The sequence below is a fragment of the Scomber scombrus genome, chromosome 10, assembly GCF_963691925.1.
Source record: "Scomber scombrus chromosome 10, fScoSco1.1, whole genome shotgun sequence".
Lineage (NCBI taxonomy): Eukaryota > Metazoa > Chordata > Actinopteri > Scombriformes > Scombridae > Scomber > Scomber scombrus.
Window position 1 is genome coordinate 4008152 of NC_084979.1, and position 19046 is coordinate 4027197.

The window sequence follows — 19046 nt, forward strand, 5'->3', positions numbered from 1 at the left end:
GAGAGAGAGAGAGAGAGAGAGAGAGTGAGGAGGACGGCACAGAGCATAGAGAGAGAGGAAAAAGAGGAATTGCTGTCAGTGGCAGAGGACTGGTGGGACGAGCTGCTGCGCGCCGGAATAAAAGTTTTCTGTGTGAGGAAGAGGGAAAGAGATTAAGGAGTGGAGAGAGAGAGAGAGAGAGAGCGAGAGAGAGAGGGGGAAAGACAGAGAGAGGATCAGAGTGGGGATGTTAGAGAGAGAGAGAGAGAGAGTGTGGCAAACAGAGAGAGAGACAGAGAGACTGCAGAGGCAGCACCTGGGACACACAGATTGAGAGAAGAGAGAGCAAAGCACTTCTCCTTCTTCTTCTTCTTCCCAGTCTCCTTTCTTCTCTGCACTTGCTTTATTGCTTTACCTCCTCTCTTTGGTGCATCGGCCCAGCTGAAGCAGGAGAAGGAGGAGGAGGAGGAGGGGAGGGAGGAGGAAGGAGGAGGAGGGGGGGGGGGGGTTCTATCAACATCTGCCTGTAGGTAAGTGCAACATCTCCCTCATTTCCCTCCCTCCAACCACCCCACACCTCACATCCCCCCCCACCCCCCCACCCCCGCTCCCTCTTTCCACTCCACCACTGCAGCTGAACCTCTAAGCGTGACACTCAAGGTGAATCGCGTGCCGGGAGTCTGTCTCTCTCTCTCTGTGTGTGTGTGTGTGTGTGTGTGTGTGTGTGTGTGTGTGTGTGTGTGTGTGTGTGTGTGTGTGTGAAAGTGCTTCATAGTGTACAGTATGTCAAAGCAGAGCAGACACATGCTTACCAGACACTGTAGTTGTGTTAGAGTGTTAAAAAAAAAAAAAAAAAAAAAACCTGGGTATAAATTGTGGGAGATTTTTTCTTTTATTTTAAGTGGCTTCTTTTGTGTCTAGATGACAGTTATATATGTTGTTAATGAAACAGGGTGTGTAGTAAAGATGTATATGTATATTTTTCTCAATGATTTAAGTGGATGTGGTGAGAAAGCTGCTGGACAGGTCAGAAGAACAAAGAGAGGTCGATTTTAAAGCAGTTAGAAAAGTTTTTGAGGTGTAATAAGTGCGTATTTGTGTAAACTTGTGTTTTTTTTGTGTGTGTGAGTGTGTGCTCAGTTTCTATCTGAGTCACTATAGTGTCCGAAGGGAGCCTGAAGCCGGTTTATGTGCATTCAATGGTCAGCGTGGATCCTGATTTAACTTTCTTTTTTTTCTCCTCATCCTCCCATTGATTGTGTGTGTGTGTGTGTGTGTGTGGAAAGGGGAGGGGGAGAAAGAAGAAGCTGGGGTTAGTGGATAGCGGAGGGGGTGAGCATGTGTGTGTTTGTGTGTCTGGGGGGGGGGGGGCTGATGCGCCACCAAGGACAGTGGCCTGCTTGGGGGACATACTTCTTTATATGCCCATATGAACAAGAGCAACTATGGAATGTAAAGAAGTATGTATCCCAGGTTGGGAAAAATTACAGCGCCGCAACTGAACGCAACTCAAACATTTGAAAACGGAAAAAAAAGAATCAGACATATGTTAATGTAGAAGAAACTCATTGGAGGATGTTGTGTTGTGTGTTTTTAATTCCACATCATATTCCCTGATGTTCTGTATCCATGCTTTATTAACATATGTGGTGAATATGTGTGTGTGTGTGAGTGTGTGTGTGCACTTTTTCAGCTTGGTGCTGCAGAGAGATGCATACAGTAGAAAACTGTAGATGCAGCTGCAACTCCAGTCAGCACTTTCCGCTTGGGCGCAATAGATTTTTTTGGATATCTCTTTCAGACTGTTCCTTTGAGTTGATTTGCGGAAAAATGAATATACACCTTTAATTCTCTAATAGCAAGAACATATTCAAAAATCCCCCCCTTTTTTTTTGATCATATACCAAGCTTTTGGATTCCAGTGCAAATTTGCTAATGCTACAAAAAATACACACTTACACACACTTACGCGCGCACATGCACGTGCACGCGCACACACCACAGAGAGACAGCAGTTTCCAGTAAATGGTGCAGTGATTAAATGCTCGCTAATGGATAGCACGGTCCGAGAGGATGGTCAGAAAGAGGAAGAGGCAGAGACTGGCGGGGGGGGGGTGGACCTCTTAAGCTTCGAGACGCCATGTCCGTAGTCGCGCTGTCTGGATCTGGGCTCAACTTGTTGGGCCTGGTTATGAATGCTGCATATTTAATGTGGAGATCTGGGAGTCTATATCAGGCCTTATGTGGTTAGATGTGTGGTCAGATGCTTTCTAAGAGTCTTCACAGCTCCCGTGTGTTAGAGCTTGGGTTTTGAAAATCTAAAGAGTGGCGTCAGTTTTTGGGAAAGTTTGACATCTTTTTAGTGTTTACTAGATCGCTCAAAGAGGGAAAGTGAAGCAAGAAAATGAATTATGACGCTGCTTCTGAGGCAAACCCCCCCCCCAAAGTCTACATGATGTCTGTCTCAGCCTGCTGCTGAGCCAGCAGAACACTTACATCCTATTTTTTTTATGTCAGTTGCACGTGTGATAATTCTGCACCTCTGATGTACAGGATCTATATATATATGTGTGTGTGTGTGTGTGTGTGTGTGTGTGTGTGTGTGTGTGTGTGTGTGTGTGTGTGCTGGAGCAATGATAAATCCGAATATGATTAGGGAGCAGGTATTACAATTGTGTCAGAGGTTTTTTTAGTGTATGTATTTTGGCCTACTTTGTATATAAATACTGTATGTGACCTACTTAGGGTTTACCTGTCCCTGTTTAGGTGTTATTTGGGCCAGTTTCAGTGCGGTAATTTGGCCCGTTTCAGGTGTACGCCCCTGGGCGGTGTGACCGAGCCGACGGGGATGTGCAGTCGTTGGATTACACTTCCTGGCCATTCTTATTTTTTTAAGAAGGGGAAATGTTAACAGGGGGATGGATAAAGAAGAAGAGTTGTTCCAATGCGGTAGGACGACGTGTTTCGAAGCTAATTAAGCGTCAGTGTGAGAGACAGATGTAGATGAAGAGGCTCATTGAGATAAACTGGGTTCAAAAAAAATGCACGAAACAGCACTTGAGCGAGAGGAACGTATTTATAAAGCTTTCCAAACATAGAAAGTGTGTGTACAAGTACAAGTGTGTGTGTGTTTTTATGTTGGGGGGGGGGGGGGATTTATTGCAGTGATTTGTAAGAACCAGAGGGAAAGGTCGTTGTACTGTGGGAGAATTCAAAGATAGAAGGGCATGGTGGTGAGGGTGACAGAGAGAGAGAGAGAGAGAGAGAGAAGAGGAGAGGAGGATGGGGGGGGGGGGGGGGAGAGAGTGTGTGTGTGTGTGTGTGGGGGGGGGGGGTGACAAAAGGGAAACGAGAGAGCGGCGTCGACTGAAGTGGGATCGGGAGCGGAGGGAGTTGTGGCGAGTGAGCGTGTGAGATGAGGCGAGGCGAAAGAGGCAGAGATGGGGGGGGGAGGGACTGGATTGATGATGGTGTTCAGGGCTAGTGTATGTGTGTGTATGTGTGTGTGTGTTGGGGGGGTGGGGGGGTGGGTGGGAGGTGGCTGGGGCGGGGTATTGTTCTGTCACTTTGCCTGTGTCAGCAGGTGGAAGCTCTCATCAGGACATTAAATATGCAACAATGCTGACTGCGGCACCGTGCTGAGACAGCCAAAGCCGGACGACCGGGGGGGGGGGGGGGGGGGGCCCACTGAAAGTAAACCAGCCGCACCGCTTTCGCCTCGCGCCATGTAGACAGCCATCCATCGACTGACACACACACACACACACACACACACAAACGCACGCACACACATGCTCGCGGAGACCTCCGGCTTCTCTGGGGCTGCCCTGACCCTTCCCTCCCTCCCTTACCCTGCTCTCTCCTTTTGCTGGTAAAGCTGGCTGACTTACCGGCTGACCGATTGGCTGGTTGACTGGTCCCACCCCCCCCACCCCACTCATCTGGGAGTCCGAACAAGGGCAAAGGCAGAGCTAGTAATCCACGGGCCCAGTGAGGGATTAGCAGTAGTTACATACAGATCAGTCATGTGGAACATTGACTGTAACGACTGAAGAAATCTGCCTCTGAATGAATGAATGAATGAATGAATTTCATGCATAAAAAACTGACTGCACAGCTGTAGTTTGACATGATTATGAACATGTAGAGGAATGTTTGATTTCCAACTCTCTTTAAACGCATCATAGTCGCTCAAGATTTTAGATTTGTTGTTCCAGAACATCTGGAGTGTGTCCTTCTTTTAACCTGAGAAGACTTATTTTAAATGTTCTGGTGTGTGTGTGTGTGTCTGTGTGTGTGTGTGGAATAAATAGAAGGTTATAACCACAACAGCTTTTCTTTAGATCTGGTCTCTCGCTCTACTTTTTATTCCTTGTCATTTCTTGACTATAATCTCTTGAATAAATGCATAAAATACCAAAAAACAAAAAAAGCAATAAATAGAAGAAGGAGAAGAGGTGAGAAGTTTAAGATTAGGAGTCAGCAATGCAAACACAAGAAAAGTGTGTTCATGGAAAAACATAGCTCATTGAAATACATGTTTAATTCAAATTTCAACCCTAGAGAGTTTTTTGACTTTTTGTCAACATTTTACATTTTTACCTTGCAATGAAGTTACCATATATGGTTCCTCGCTGGTGTAGGGTAAAACACTTTCCAAAAAGTATATCTATAAAAAATCCACATGGTTCTACAAGCTCACAGAAAGGCATGGGGGAGGCTATTTTGGATGTTTATGAAAGTTACCAAATATAGTCATTTCGCTTGATAAATTGTAAAAAATTGGCCTTTAGGATTTAAGTTTCTCTTTGATTTTGTGTGTGTGTGTGTGTGTGTGTGCCTGAATATAAAATGACATGCTGGTACAGTAGTATGTATCTGTGTACACCTGTATGTGTGTGATAGAAGAAAGAGAGGAGGGGAGAGAGAGAGAGAGAGAGAGAGAGAGGGAGAGGGGAAGTGTGCAAGAGGAAGGATGAGATTGGAAAGTCAGCCGCTTTTTATATTAAGTGTCAGAGTTTTATTGCCGGGAATTTTTTTTTTTTCTTTCTCTCTTTTAATCATGTTTATAGTAAGTGTGCATCGGCAGCAATCCGCAGAATATAATAGGGGGTAAAGAGTAATGGAAGTTGAAACAGATGCGGCGGAGTGGTAATGTATGTGTCGCCTCGCCCCTGATACGAGGACACGGACACAGCCTATTATATCCTCTCCTGTTTTTTATGTCCCTAAAGTGAATCTCAGGGGGGCGGAATATACATCTGAAGCCAACCAAAGTTATTCCTCAAACAACAAGCAGCACATAAAACACACACACAGAAATACAGTTACAGTGTAGTGGTGTAATGTAAATGAAAGGTGTGTAGATAGACACACACACACACACTTCAGCACTATCAGCAGCAGCTATACCAACTGCAGTATTGATTCATCCACATGTTTACGTTCTTTTTTTTTTTCTTCTTCTAATACATCCACATTACATGGATATAATGTATCTGTGGTTCACTGATTTTTTTTTTATCCCAACTGTAGAAGCTTTTGTCGTCGTCTTGTTTTGTTGATTTGTAGCATCAGTGACGGGGCCCGAAGCCGAAGCCGAAGCAAAATGTGTGATTTCACAGTTTACGCTGGCGGGGTCGGCTCACGCGCTCAGTCATTAGAAAACAATAGTGTCTGTTTTCAAAAGAGACACCGAGCCTATTAGCGTGTCCGAGATGATAACACGATGGTCCTGGGCAGTAAAAAAATCATGACAAATGACTCCCGAGGAAAGAAAGAAAAGACGGATGACAACCGATGAAAGGGAAAAAAAGATAAAGTCCCCGATAATGAATGACTTCAGAAAGCTAATGAATTACTCATAATTATGAGCCTTAAAAGTCAATTAGTTATTCAGCCCCGGGTGTTTTAATGTGAGAATAATGGCGCGTCGGTTCAAAGGGAAACTGAGAATCGATTAAGAAAACACAACACAACATAATCAGAAACCAGATTTATCATTTAGAGATTAAGTCATACGTTTTGTGTGTGTGTGTGTGTTTGTGTGTGCAGGTCAGACTCAAACACACACACACACATATATAACACACAATACACTCACACACACACACACACACACACAGTACTCCTCCAAAAAGCCGATCAGTCCCTATGCTGGGACAGGGATCAATGTTGAGGTAATTTGTTTCGATCAATTAAACAGACATCTGCTTGAATTAGACTCCAATAGACTGCAAAAGGCCCAACCCCTTCCTATCCGCTTGTGTGTGTGTGTGTGTGTGTGCGTATGCATGTGTGTGTGTGCCACATACAAATCTCTAAAAAGCTGAAAAATTCCTCTACAGTGCATAATTGATTAGAACAGTTCTGGATTTGTAAATTATTACATCAATTTGCGGTTTATTTCCTCATTTCCTCCAATTATCCCTCTTTTCCAAACACGTTTAAGTCTAAAAGATGCAATGCATGGTGGAAAAAAATTAAAAATTCCCACATCAGGCATGAGGAACGCCACGGGCAACTTTGACGCTTGTTTATTGTTTATGGTGCAAAAGGAGGAGGAGAAAAAAAAAAAAAAAAAGAGGCACAGTTGTATTATCCCAAGTCTCATTTAACGTCTCCCACCAGTGTTTCTCTGTACATCATCAAGTGATGTTGCTGACACCGGAGCCTGTCCATTATTGTACGGTACGAGGAGAGAGGGTCCGCTCCTTTCAAATGAACACGTAGTATAATTGTTATGCAGTGAAGCTGTGAAGCAGAGGGAAGTAATTAAAGGAACAAGGGCACAGTGGTGTGGTAGTGGTGGGCTTGAATCCCCCTCCTCAGCCCCCCCCCCCCCCCCCCCCCCCCCGCTGCTTTATGCTGTGTCTCCCTGCTCGCTGAAGATTACGCACACACACGCGCGCTCACACGCATATTTCCACATGCAGGTCCCCCCCTTACAGCTTTACAGTGACACCCTCATAATTACCACCATGGTTTACAGTCATCCTAATATTCTAATTACACCCCGTCTGTGTTTATAAGGTTGTAACATTTACAGTTTTTACGACACAGTAATTGTCAGTTGACCAAAAAATGAGAAAAAAAAGCCCACAGCACCCCCCCTTCTCCCCCCCCCCCCCATCTAATTGTTTCTTCTCATGACAACACACACTGTATCATATCACTTGCCCCAAGAATGAATGTTACCTTTTTTTAATTAGTTCAATATACAGTATAAGAGAAAATAGTTACTGTTTCGGTCCTCACATACACACACACACACACACACACACACACACACACACACACACACACACGTACACACACACACCTCCGAGCTCCATGCATCCATCTCCTGCAGTATTTCAAAAATATATTGCCTGGAGAGGCATCTCAGGGAAAATATAAAGTGGAGTTTCAGTGATATATCTCATAAGGTATAACCCAAGATATAATGCATTCCTGGGCACATTGTTATTTCCATTACTGCTTATGAGAGAAGTGAATGAGTGTGTGTGTGTGTGAGAGAGAAAGTGTGTGTCGTAGGTTCTTTTTTGACAAGTGATCTGAAGCAGAACAGGAAGGATTGTTAAAAACCTGCTTTCAAATCTCAAGTATTTCAGTTCAGAAATTGAATCTTCAATGATTTTTTTTTATTTAAAAAAAAAAAAAATGCTGCTAAATCCTGATTGGTGCATTGAAATTCATCTTTTTTTTCCAGCTGAGCCAAACACAAATACATCAATCTCTCATTTGAAATAAGCAAAACTGTTCTAAATTTTAGCAGGAACTGACCTCATCACTATATCACAATAGTTTTCGGCACCTTTAAGGGAATCATTTTTAGTCAGGCGTCAATCAGAAGAACATATTAATAATCTGATGTGGTGTATGAGTGTGCTGGACATCATATGCATTGACTTTTGATGTACATTAGTTGTGTTTGACTGCGTCTGTGTCGCGTGGCTGTACTTGATTTACGTGCTTTCATCGACCTGCCAATGCTAACATGTCTTCTGTCGGCGTGGGGCCCTCGTACATCCATCTCCCTTCGGCCAACCGGAGGAGGAGTAGGAGGAGGAGGAGGAGGAGGAGGAGGAGTGTAATTGGGATAAGCGTGTAGGAGTGCTGAGTGTCAGGGAGTCAGCTAACCGTCGGGCCTGCTGCGGCCGGTGATACAGGACGATATCGAGGCAAACGGGCCGAGAAAGAGAAAACGTCCAACGAGGTTGAAAGTGAAAAGCGGTGGAGTTCATCCGGTAAAATGAGCCGGTCGGTCAGTCAGTCAGTCAGTCAGGGAGTCTGTCAGTCAAACCGCAGAGCGGCAAGTCAGGCACTGATGCGCTGTGATCACCACTCCCCTCCACCTCCACCACCACCACCACCCCCGCCCGCCCCCTTCCTCTAAGTGCACATATATATCTAAGAGGAGGAGAGTGCAGCGTCAGGACAAGACTAGTTAGCATTCCTTTGTCATCGCCCATCACCGCTCGGAACTTGTGTTATTGAAGAGGAAAAGAGAGAGGTGGAAAATAGGAGGTTGGTGTGTTAGGGTGGTGGCGGAGGGGGTAAAGGACAAGAAGAATGAAAGGAAGAAGAAGAAGGTGGTGGTGTGAAGGCTACATTACAAGCAGAAAATGTATGGGGGGGGGGGTGGGGGGGGGTCGTGGCTAACAAGAAAGGCGACGAATAAACGATCAATAGGCGTGGGGAAAAAAGAGGAACAAAAGAGAAAGAGGAGGGGATCGTAAAGAATCGGAATTACGCAGAGAGAGAGAGAGAGAGAGAGAGAGAGAGAGAGAGAGAGAGAGAGAGAGAGAGAGAGAGAGAGAGAGAGAGAGCGAGAGTCACCAAAAGTAAATCTCCCAAACCCATAAAGAGTTATGCGTTGTGATCTGTTCCACCAATCGTTGTGTGCTTTGAGATAATTGCTTCCATTTTTGTTGCACAGAGACTATTACAGTATATGATAGCTGGATTACCATCTGTAACAGCGGGCTTTACACAGCACCAGTAGTGCTGTATCAGCAGCAGGGTGTACTGTAGAAACTATAGGTTTAGTGAACAGCGTGAGTGGGCTGTGTATGGGCCTCAGGCTATTGTAGTAGTTATAGTTTCCTTTCATAGAATTCCACCCGGCGCAGTGAAAACCACATCCAGCGATATCAACACATCACCTTGATGGGATCAAATCTCATTAAGGTTCAAAATGATGGAAAACTACATACAGGCAGTGTGACCGAGTAACTCTCTAGATGCTGCCTGGCAATTGTGTATGTTGGCAGGTTTTTTTCTCTTTTCTCTTCACCTTTTATACTCTTCTTTATTATTTTAACTCTTGTGGAATTTAAATTTCAAGCCTGTGAGGTCATAATTGTGTAATTTATGAGGAGGCCATAAAGGCTGAAGCTGGTGATATTCAATATTTTTGACATTGTCATTGAATCTGAATGCAACATTGTGACAGTCCATCTATCTGACTTTTGTGGCACTTTGGATATAGATCTTTAAAAATATATATACATAGTTTTATTAAAAAATATATATAAATAGAATCATTTTAGGTTACTTTATTGGTCTCCACCAGGGAGAAATTTGTCTCGGACACAGACTGACATTTGACGATCCTACGCATAATAAATAATGTCCCATCACAGCTGGGCACTGTACTTTTTTTAGCAAAAGTTACTCAAACAGCAGTAAATACTGCATTTGTTGGGGACTATTTAATGCAGCGTATTAATACACATGTTATGCTTTTTTTTGTATTTCCAGCAGCAGGCCAGTGTGTGTGTGGGATTGAGTGTGTATTCACTGTAATAATGTCAGTCAGTGCAATAAGTGTGGCTGGTAAATGTGCTTTTTTAAAGTTTTTTATAATAATATAGTAGAAACATATAATATATACACAGTTTTTGTTGGTTTTCGTGGCCATTTGCATTATGAGGTGAGCGACAGGAGGTGAGATTTTGATCACTTCCATACTGACAACTCCATCATATACTTCTATTCATAATTCTAATAATAAAAATGTAATATAAAAGCAGAAGTTGTTTCGGCGATGTGAGTGCACAGTCATTTATACCAGCATCGGACTGAGATCAGTGCAATGACGCATGTTACTGTATATCGTATACAAACATGTTTTCCGAGGCAGTGATGTCATTACCAGTATATGCAGTGAAACAGGAGGAAGATAGAGAGAATGACACAAAACTCATGTACACCGTATATAGGCTGAAACGGTGTTATTTGTGGTAAATATGCTTCATCATTATCATCATGGTGTGTTTTCCATACGATCTGATTTCCTTTCTCCGCTGGTCAAGTCTGTGGCTTCATGATACCCGACCCGGTCAGAGCAGCGCAAGAGAAAAGATGGAGAGACACATATAGAGAGACTTTTGGGCTCTTGTGGTTTGTTATGGGAACAATAAAGCTGCAGGTCGAAGGGAGGGGTGGGGGTGGGGGGGATGGGGGGTTCTGGTCCAGCCACAAAGTCCCTGAAGGAGGAGAGCAGACGAGGAAAGAAAAGGAGAGGAAAGATATAGCCTAGTGATATGGAGAAAAAAAAAACATAATTTGGAAAGTTTGAAAAGCACAGTGTTGGAAAATGTATTCAAATGTTTTACTTAGTTAAAATTAGCATTACCACAATGTAAACTCCAGTACAAGTAAATGTTCTGCATTCAAAATCTTATTTAAGTGAAAGTGTAACCGACAAAGTAAAAGTATCAAAACTAAAAGTGTAATTGTTAAAAGCTAATAGCTAGAAACACAAAACTAACATATCGGTGTTCAAACTTGATATATTTGCTTATTTATACAATTCAGCAGAAGCAACATTTGTACAAACATTCGTGATCTTTTTTAACTCTGGGCATTTTAGCTGTTAAATGCTCAATGCTAATGTCGCTAATGTTCAAGAGCTAGCTGCTAACTTTGCGCGTTGTTCGGTGTTGTTTTAGCAGGTCACGGACACTGGGTTTATCAGAGCGCTTTTACTAAAAAAAACTGCTGCCTGTTGCTTCTAAATATGACGCCGGTTTAAGTGGTGAGAGTGAACTAAAACGTCAGTAAGTTGCGGACATGAAAGCAAAACAATGAGCTAAATGATGCTAAAATGCTATATGTAGCGCTGAGGGGAGCTGTAGAATTAAAGGTGGGGGATAAGAACACTCATTGTAGCCACACAGTACATTATTTGAGTATACTCTATATACCTTACAAGTTACTTTCCACTTCTAGAAAAGCAAATATCATTTCTTTCTCTATATAAATGTTTCATTTAGACCCAAATTATGAATCTTTGACCAACAGTTGTTAAGATAATCAACATAAAGTCTTAGCCACACCATACTTTATTTTGCCTTTAAGTCTAAAGGCTTTGTTGACTCACTTCAATCACACTTATCCATCGCGACACATACGTCTTAACACAACCGAGACACTCATCTGACACAGATTCTAATCTCAATGTCTCTAACTAGCTCAGGCCTCTTTTCCATCCCCATTGTCCCAAGTTGAAACAGAGCAGTCGTAATGAAGCCTCTCGCTCTCCGTGCGCATATAGGCTTATAGAAAGAGCGGGTGTCCCACTCTCTCACAATAGAAAGCGTGTCAGCGGGGGCTATCTTTACGCCCGAGCTCCTTTTCTGACTTAAACTGCATTGGATTTTTTTTGTTTCACGACAGAGCATATATCAAGCGCGCCTTTGTGGCCCTGCTGCGGCCCGTAATGAATGCATGGCTAAAATACCTAAGTGGTGGCGGTGGTTCGTTAAGGGAAGGGGGATGGAGGGTGCGGGGTAAGAGGTAGATGAGGAGGAGGAGGAGGAGGAGGAGGAGGAGGGGGGGTGTCGGAGCGTGCTCGGAGAGCAAATCAGCCTGCATAGGTAGAGAGAGGAAGGTGAAGACAGAAGGCAGGACTGCTGCGGTTTGGCAGCCACTGCATATGGATCATGACATCATTCCCCGACAGAACGAGATGACGTCTTCTCCACTTTAATATCGTTCAGTCCGAGGATGAAAAAGAAAATTCGAAGAGCTCCTTTTAAAATGAAGAACCTGCACATGTTAAATTGTTTCATTTAACTTTCGGCTGTGCCCTTCATTCCCTTAATCCGATCTCCTTTCGCTCGAGAAAAACCCAAGCTTTTCCCATCATTTCTTTCTGTCCCCGGCCGTCTCCATTTATCTCCCTTTACTTCTTACTTTGTCGAGAAGTTCCGCGACAGACTGTGTTAGCGCTCGGGAGTTAGCGCTTAGCATTTTTATTATATCCTTATGTGACTTTATGAGCAGATAATTACCGATATTGGCTGTCCCAAGCATCTTTAGACACCGCCAATTCCATTTAATTTTTGTAGCTTTTTTTTCGCCTCAGCATTTTGTATCACATAAAAATCAGATACGGCATTGCTGGCATTGTCTCCGCGTTTTTAATCTCATTAGAGTTATTGATGGTGAGCTGCTGTATTGAGGACAGGTCCGAGGGGCAGTTAAGGCTGGTTAGACGGCAACGTGCACATGTAAGGGAGGTCTACTCACTTGCGCGCTCTCTGGATATGTATTCGGTGAAATGACTGGATAAAGTGGCTCATTAAGAACGCTTATAGTGTCATCCTTCTTACATTAATGTGAAGAATTTCACCTCTGCAATAATCCAGTGAGGTTATATGAATGAAGTGTACAGGCTAAATATGAGTTTAAAAAACAATCAAACCATATTCACATGTTGTGTTTGTCTCCATAGAAAGGCAGAGAGAGAAGGGTGTGTGTGTGCGAGAGAGGAGAGGATATAATTAAATATATCATCTAAATAGGTATTGATCGTCTTAAGGGTGTTGCCATTAGATTAAAAGGTTAAGGAATAAAACCGCTTCGAGGATTAAATCATTGTGAGGTAAAATCAAGAGCTGCAGAAGATAAACACCGCAATAATCACAAAGTATGGAGGGCCGCGGGCACGTTTAATGATATCCTATAGAGACGTTGAAGATGCTGTGCGTTGTGTGATGTGTTTAAGGACTGAAAACTGGTCGGAGTCGTTTAAACAACTGGAAAGATGGTTCAGGTTTGGATGTACTGGTAGGAAAAAGTGAAATACTGACACAAGGTCAAGCAGGTAACCCTGGTGTTTATGCGTTGGGAGATACTGTCAAAGTTGCTCCGCATTATAAACGGCGGTGCGGACGTAGCTTTAGAGAGATAGCGTCAACACGGGGCCACGGTAACCCTGAGACTGCTGCCGACTGATAAAGAAAGAGTTCAATCGCTCGGGGTGCCGGTACCGCGCGTACGGTACGGGCACGGGCACGGGCACGGCTCGGCGTGGCATCTGAGCCGAGCAGCCGCACAAGGTCAGGAAGCGTTTTTATCCGGCAGACGTGTTTTATCTTCATGGGAGAGAGTACCGGGGAGAGAGGAAGTGGCTGAGCGAGAGGATAAAGGGGTCCTGTTATGCTCCTGTCTCCTTCTCTGATCAACCAATCAGGCGCGGGAATAGTGCTGAGTCAGCCGCCTGGGTGCTGCTCACGTCCGAATGCAGGGAGAGGGAGGGGGGGGGGGGGGGGGGGGGGGGATGGTGGAAGAAGAGGAGGCAGCCAGCCAGTGTCTGCAGTGGACTGCAGCAGCATTAACACTGCTAACCCCATGACAAGGGGCCTTCGCTGGAGAGGGGTGAAGGGGGGGGGGTGGTGAGAAGAGAGGGGGGGCTGGTGAGGAGAGGAGAAGGGGGGGGGGCGGACCATACACCCTCAAGTAGAAAGTCTGATGGGCTGTTATTTTACACCACTTCTGCAATGCTCATCACAATCCCATAGATATTACATCCACCCTAAATGTTGGCAATCAGTTTGCTATATAGATCCCACTTTTCCCTCTGCCTCTAGTCAGTGGGTAATTAGCAGGAATAAATACAGCCAGCCACAGAAGATAAAGTTTACAGCCTGACCACAGGTCAACTTGTTTCATTACTATAGTGCGCCTTCTATCAAGCTAATTAACAACTGGCAACAACATTTTCATCAGACATGCACAGAAGCCTTCATTAGGATGGTTGATCTAAATTCTTCATTTAAATGCAGCGTTATAGAAGATTATGGCGTCCTTAAGTGGATTTTAATGGTTATTTTGTAACGGCGGGCCCTCGCGACAAGGAAGCGGCTCTCAGAGGTGTCGGCGGCCTCGCCCTCCCAAAGCGTGACACCGAGCGGAAAGCCGTGTCCCGTCATCCAGTCGCTCACTCAGTCACTCACTGAGAGCCACTTGTCCCGATAAGGAGAGAGAGAGAGAGAGAGAGAGCTGAGAGGAATACCGAAAGAGAAAAAGAGACTGAGAGAGAGACGGAGCGGGGGAAGAGGTCGGGGAGTGAGTGATGGGAGTTGTGCGGTTGGGTTGTGTAGGTGTAAGGTTTTGTGCGGCCCCTCGCGGGTGTCGGGCCCGTACGTCTGAAATGAAAATATCACGGTGAGCGAGAGTGACGGAGTCCGCCGCGGGACTAGTTTCAAAGTGTCACTCCTTCCTCTCAGCGAAGGGGGTTTGTACGTAGCGGTTGGGGTTGGCAGCTGCTCTGTAACACCACCTCTACTGTGTTAGTCTCCCATGGGAACGCCTCACACCCCCACTGACCTTCCCCCACCGTGACTCCCTGACTGTCGTTATACCACTACGCCTCTCCCTCCCCTCTCTGCTGGCGTCCAGCTGTCCCTAACCCTCATCCGCCTCTCCCTCCTCCCTGTCTCCAATATAAGGGCAAGAATGCAGCGGGCAGCACAGTCCCAGAATAGACAAGTAGCCAGGCTATCTCCAACCATGCAGTCAGGCTGATAGAGGGCACCTACAGCATCCACACACACACACACACACACACATGTGCGGCGAAACGCTTACCCGGAGCTTACAACTCTTGCTCTCACTAAACTTACCGACGCACAACACCTCCACTTATAGCGGGTTTTGATCTCGACGGAGCTAGCGTACAGTTTAATGTTGAAAGAGCGCTCGCCAGCGAAGCTTTCCGCAGGCATCTGAGCGAGGTTAATGATAAAACGCTGCAGGTGTAACGATTCTGTTTGATGTCGGATCTGAGCGGAGGTGCGCAGGGGTGAAGGAGGGTTGCCCGTTTGATGAGTGTGTGGGCCACAGATTGGCAGAATGAAGCGCAGGCGGCGTAGTGGAGGGATTCTCTCCCTAATCTACTGAAAATCCTGCTATGAAAAAGGATTTTGTGTGCGGAGCTTTTTTCTCCTCTGAAGTTGATATTTGTGCTCCGACACACACAGACACACACACACACACATAGAGAGAAGCTTCTTCCTAGTACACACACACACACACACACACACACACACACACTCTTGCTTGTCTGTCTTCCACGGACATCCACAGATCACTATCCACACACACACACACACACACACACACACACACACACACACACACACTGCAGTGCTGCATGTTGCAGAGGTAAAACAACAGCAGCTCTGGGACAGGTGGAGAATTCAGGCCATGTTAGCTCGTCCTCTCGTTCTCCGTGTGCTACTTCCTGCCCCCCCCCCCCTCTCTCTCTCTCACTCTCTCTCTTTCGCCATTCCCAGCCTCCTTTCTTTTTTTTCCTCACTTTTTTTTTTTCTTCCCCCCACTCAGCCGAGGATGCATCCCCCTCATCAATTTGCCGGTCTCTTGGGTGACAAGTTTATTAAACACAAGAGAGAGAGAGAGAGAGAAAAAGAGAGATGGAGGGAAAGAGAGAGAGAGAGAGAGAAAGAATGAACAGGCCTTGTCTTGCTCCGTGGCTCCTTGCATGCGCTGCCTGTATTTAAGCATTTATTTTTTTTAATGTGATTTGTGTGCAGTGAGGCTGATGTATTTGTTATCTAGAGAGAGGTGGATAGCTTTGATACACGACTGACAGTGCAATTTCTCTCTTTCTCTGTCTGTCTCTCTTTTCTCACACACACAAACACTACATAAATAACATACAACTGACTTTTGTGCAAAGGGTTAGGAAAACAGCAGCGACCATTGTTATAAGTTAAAACCAGTTAAAACGTGTCTCTTTTTGTTTTATAATTGTCATTTGTCGGGAACTACTTTTTTCGACGGTGGATGAATACACATTTTTGAGTATTTCTAGCAGCAGGAGCGTGTTCGTTGGATTGAGTCAAAATAAACTACAGTGTGTGTGTGTTCTTGGTAATGTAGGAACACATTGTGCAACACCGATGTCTTTTTAATCATTTTTAATCAACAGTTGAGCTCTACGGCACAATCGAGTGTATATTCAGGCTTTGAATGTACACACAATACTTGTATTTTTTAGTGGGATTTGTTGATAATTGGATAAAACATAGAATGTTCTGACATATATAAAAAAATATTATATGCACTATTTTTGTTTCTGATTCTCTGGGATGGTGGGGGGGGGCATTATAAAAACGGTACAACATGCACATTGTTGTAATTGATTGTATTAAATTCAGCGTTCCGGATTGTGCTTCTGGTTAAATAAGGTAAATAAGTCTCATATTTACAACCATTTTTCCTGAGAAATATATTTTTGCTGCTAAATGCTCCACTACAGCAGATAATTGCTCACTTTTCCTGCTGTTTGGTGCTGAGCAGGAAGTGTAAAGTAGTACTGAAACAGTCGCTGCTGGAAATAAACAAGAAAAAAAACCCCAATAAAGCTTCAAGCTGTAAAACCAAAAATAAAAAAGTCGAAAGATGCTGAGCTCTGTACAGCTGAGAGAAACCGTAAAGCTGGGTGATAATTCTCTGTAGATTTTTCACCACGAGCTACTCTCTCCACATTACACATTCATTTGAGCCATTCACTAATATTGAAATATTGATTATTGTAGCTTTAGGCATTGAACATCAGTAGTAACGTGTATGGAAAGATGCTGGATGTCGGGTTAGATACGTGAATGAATGAACGCTCAGTAAATATCAGTGAAAAACATCCAGATGGAAAATATCAATAGCTTGGATTCCAGGGCCAAGACTCTGTTCAAACAGTTTATTTCCTAATGATTAAATGATTAGCTAGGCTAATTGAAGTAGGAAATGAGTGAGTTGCTGCAAGGACGAGCGGAGCCGAGCGGTTAGCAGGAAAAGACTGCTGAGTACATCGTCTCTGTGCCTCCGCGTTCGAGGCGAGGCGAGGCAGGGCCAAAAAAAATCTGAAACACGAGCGAGCACGGGAAACAATGAGGAAGTGTGTTTGTGTGTGAGAGAATGAGATGTTCCACGTAGCGCTCAGAGGTCAATGAGTGTTAATTTTCCTGCTGTCCTATCCGCTGGCTTCATTAGCAGTATTGGCAGTCGGGTGATGAATTCATTGTTTTCTCAAGTTTGTCTGCAACCATCGTTTATATGCGCTTCTCTCTTATCTCTTAGGGCCCTGCTCCCTGTTTTTCCTCATCTCTTTTTCATCAGCCACATCTATCCACATCTCACACACACACACACACACTCTCCTCCTCTTCTATTTCTCTTCATCTTCTTTCTTCCTCACCTTCTTTTCTGAATATTTTTCGCTTCTTCCACGCAGTAACACGTGCTCCTTCAAGGGCAACATCTCCGATAATCGATGGTAGCTCGCTTGCAATGTGTCCGCGTGTTATTTTTGTGCACGCGTGTACAAATAAGTGCTTATTTCTACATGAGCCGGCACTTGCCTGGATAACCCCCTTTTTTTTATTCTAATGCCTTCTTTCTCGCTTTGTTTCTTTCAGGGTCCAGTTTGTCCTCACTTCTTCCTCGACTTCAACTCCTTCCATCGTTTTCGGACTCCCCCTAAAATGCTTTGCTAAAGCTGGTAAAATGGAACCAAATCAACTGTTCAATGGATTTGGTCCCCTTCAACCAGCTGTAGCTGTGCATTGATCACTCCAGACTGTACGCACACAAGGAAAGGGGGGGGGCAGACGAATGGATGGAAAGGTGGAAGAGGTGGAAAACAGCTTGGAAAATCTACAAAAAAATTGCTTTCTGGACCGTGAGACACGGAAACTCAACAAGGGATAAATACCCAGCATGCACCAGTTATGACGTGGATTTATCTCTATCAAACACATTAACCAAAAGACACTGAAGTCATTTGCTAAATCCAAATAAAACAAGCCAGGTAGGTAACTATAGACACTGTATCTTGGTGTATTTATACTTTTTTGTGATGTACTGCTATAATTACATGAACTTTTTTCAAATTTTTTTTTTTTATGTACTTTGATTTTGACTTTAATTTTAAGGTGTGTGTGCAAAAAACAAGTGTGGTATGGGTGGGAGAGCTAGTGAGCGTAAGAACAGATGCTGTGTAAGAAAAGCAATGGCGCGTTTTTGTGTGCGGATGCATGTGTGTGTGTGTGTGTGTGTGTGTGTGCCATTGACTCCTAATGCACATGTCTGATCAATAAAGCCTCATCCTGAAGTTCATATAAACTCCTGAAGTGGTCTTTGCTTTGAAGTGTGGTCTTACTGGGAGTGGAGGGGTTGGGGGGGTGGGGGGGGGGGGGGTAAAACATACAATGTGATGATGATGATGGTGGTGGTGGTGGTTTAGAGGAAGGAAGCTGGTGGTTGGAGGAAGAAGAAAGGAGAAAATGGGGGTATCGTTTTTTTTTAAAGTTGAGGTGAAGGATAAATTTGAGAGCTCCCGTATGGATCTATGTGTTCCCACACTTTCTCCTCCTTCCCTCCTCTCTTCCTCCTTCTTTCCCCGGCTGCTGTATCGCCCACTGTGCGTGGATCTGGAGGTGTGACAGATGTTTTAATGTGGCTGCGATTCCTTATCACCACTCAGTTGAAAGCTCCATTTGCCTTGGTCCGCCGTGATAGATGGCAGGCCAAGGCTGAGCGGAGAGGAGACGCTATGCTAACGAATGGGAGAGGAGGCTTTTCAGAGGAGGAGGGAGCGGGAGGTAGGGGGACGCAATGAAGATGACACACGCTGCTGGAAATGGTGGATGTGGTCATTTTATGTTTTTCATGTTCCGGGGTGTGATGAGCAAGTGAGTAATTATAGGAAGGGAGTGTGTGTGTATGCAATTACAACTGGGATGAAACAGTGC

The 19046-nt window shown here is 44.5% G+C and overlaps 1 long non-coding RNA gene across 1 annotated transcript in view; it reads left to right on the forward strand.

Moving 5' to 3' along the window:
* The window catches only part of LOC133988242 (uncharacterized), a 23364-nt gene extending 4947 nt beyond the window's left edge, over positions 1-18417 (forward strand). The window contains exon 3 of the long non-coding RNA XR_009925604.1: positions 17712-18417. This is a non-coding gene — a long non-coding RNA (uncharacterized LOC133988242). The remainder of the gene's footprint in view (positions 1-17711) is intronic.
* Positions 18418-19046: the final 629 nt, after the last annotated feature.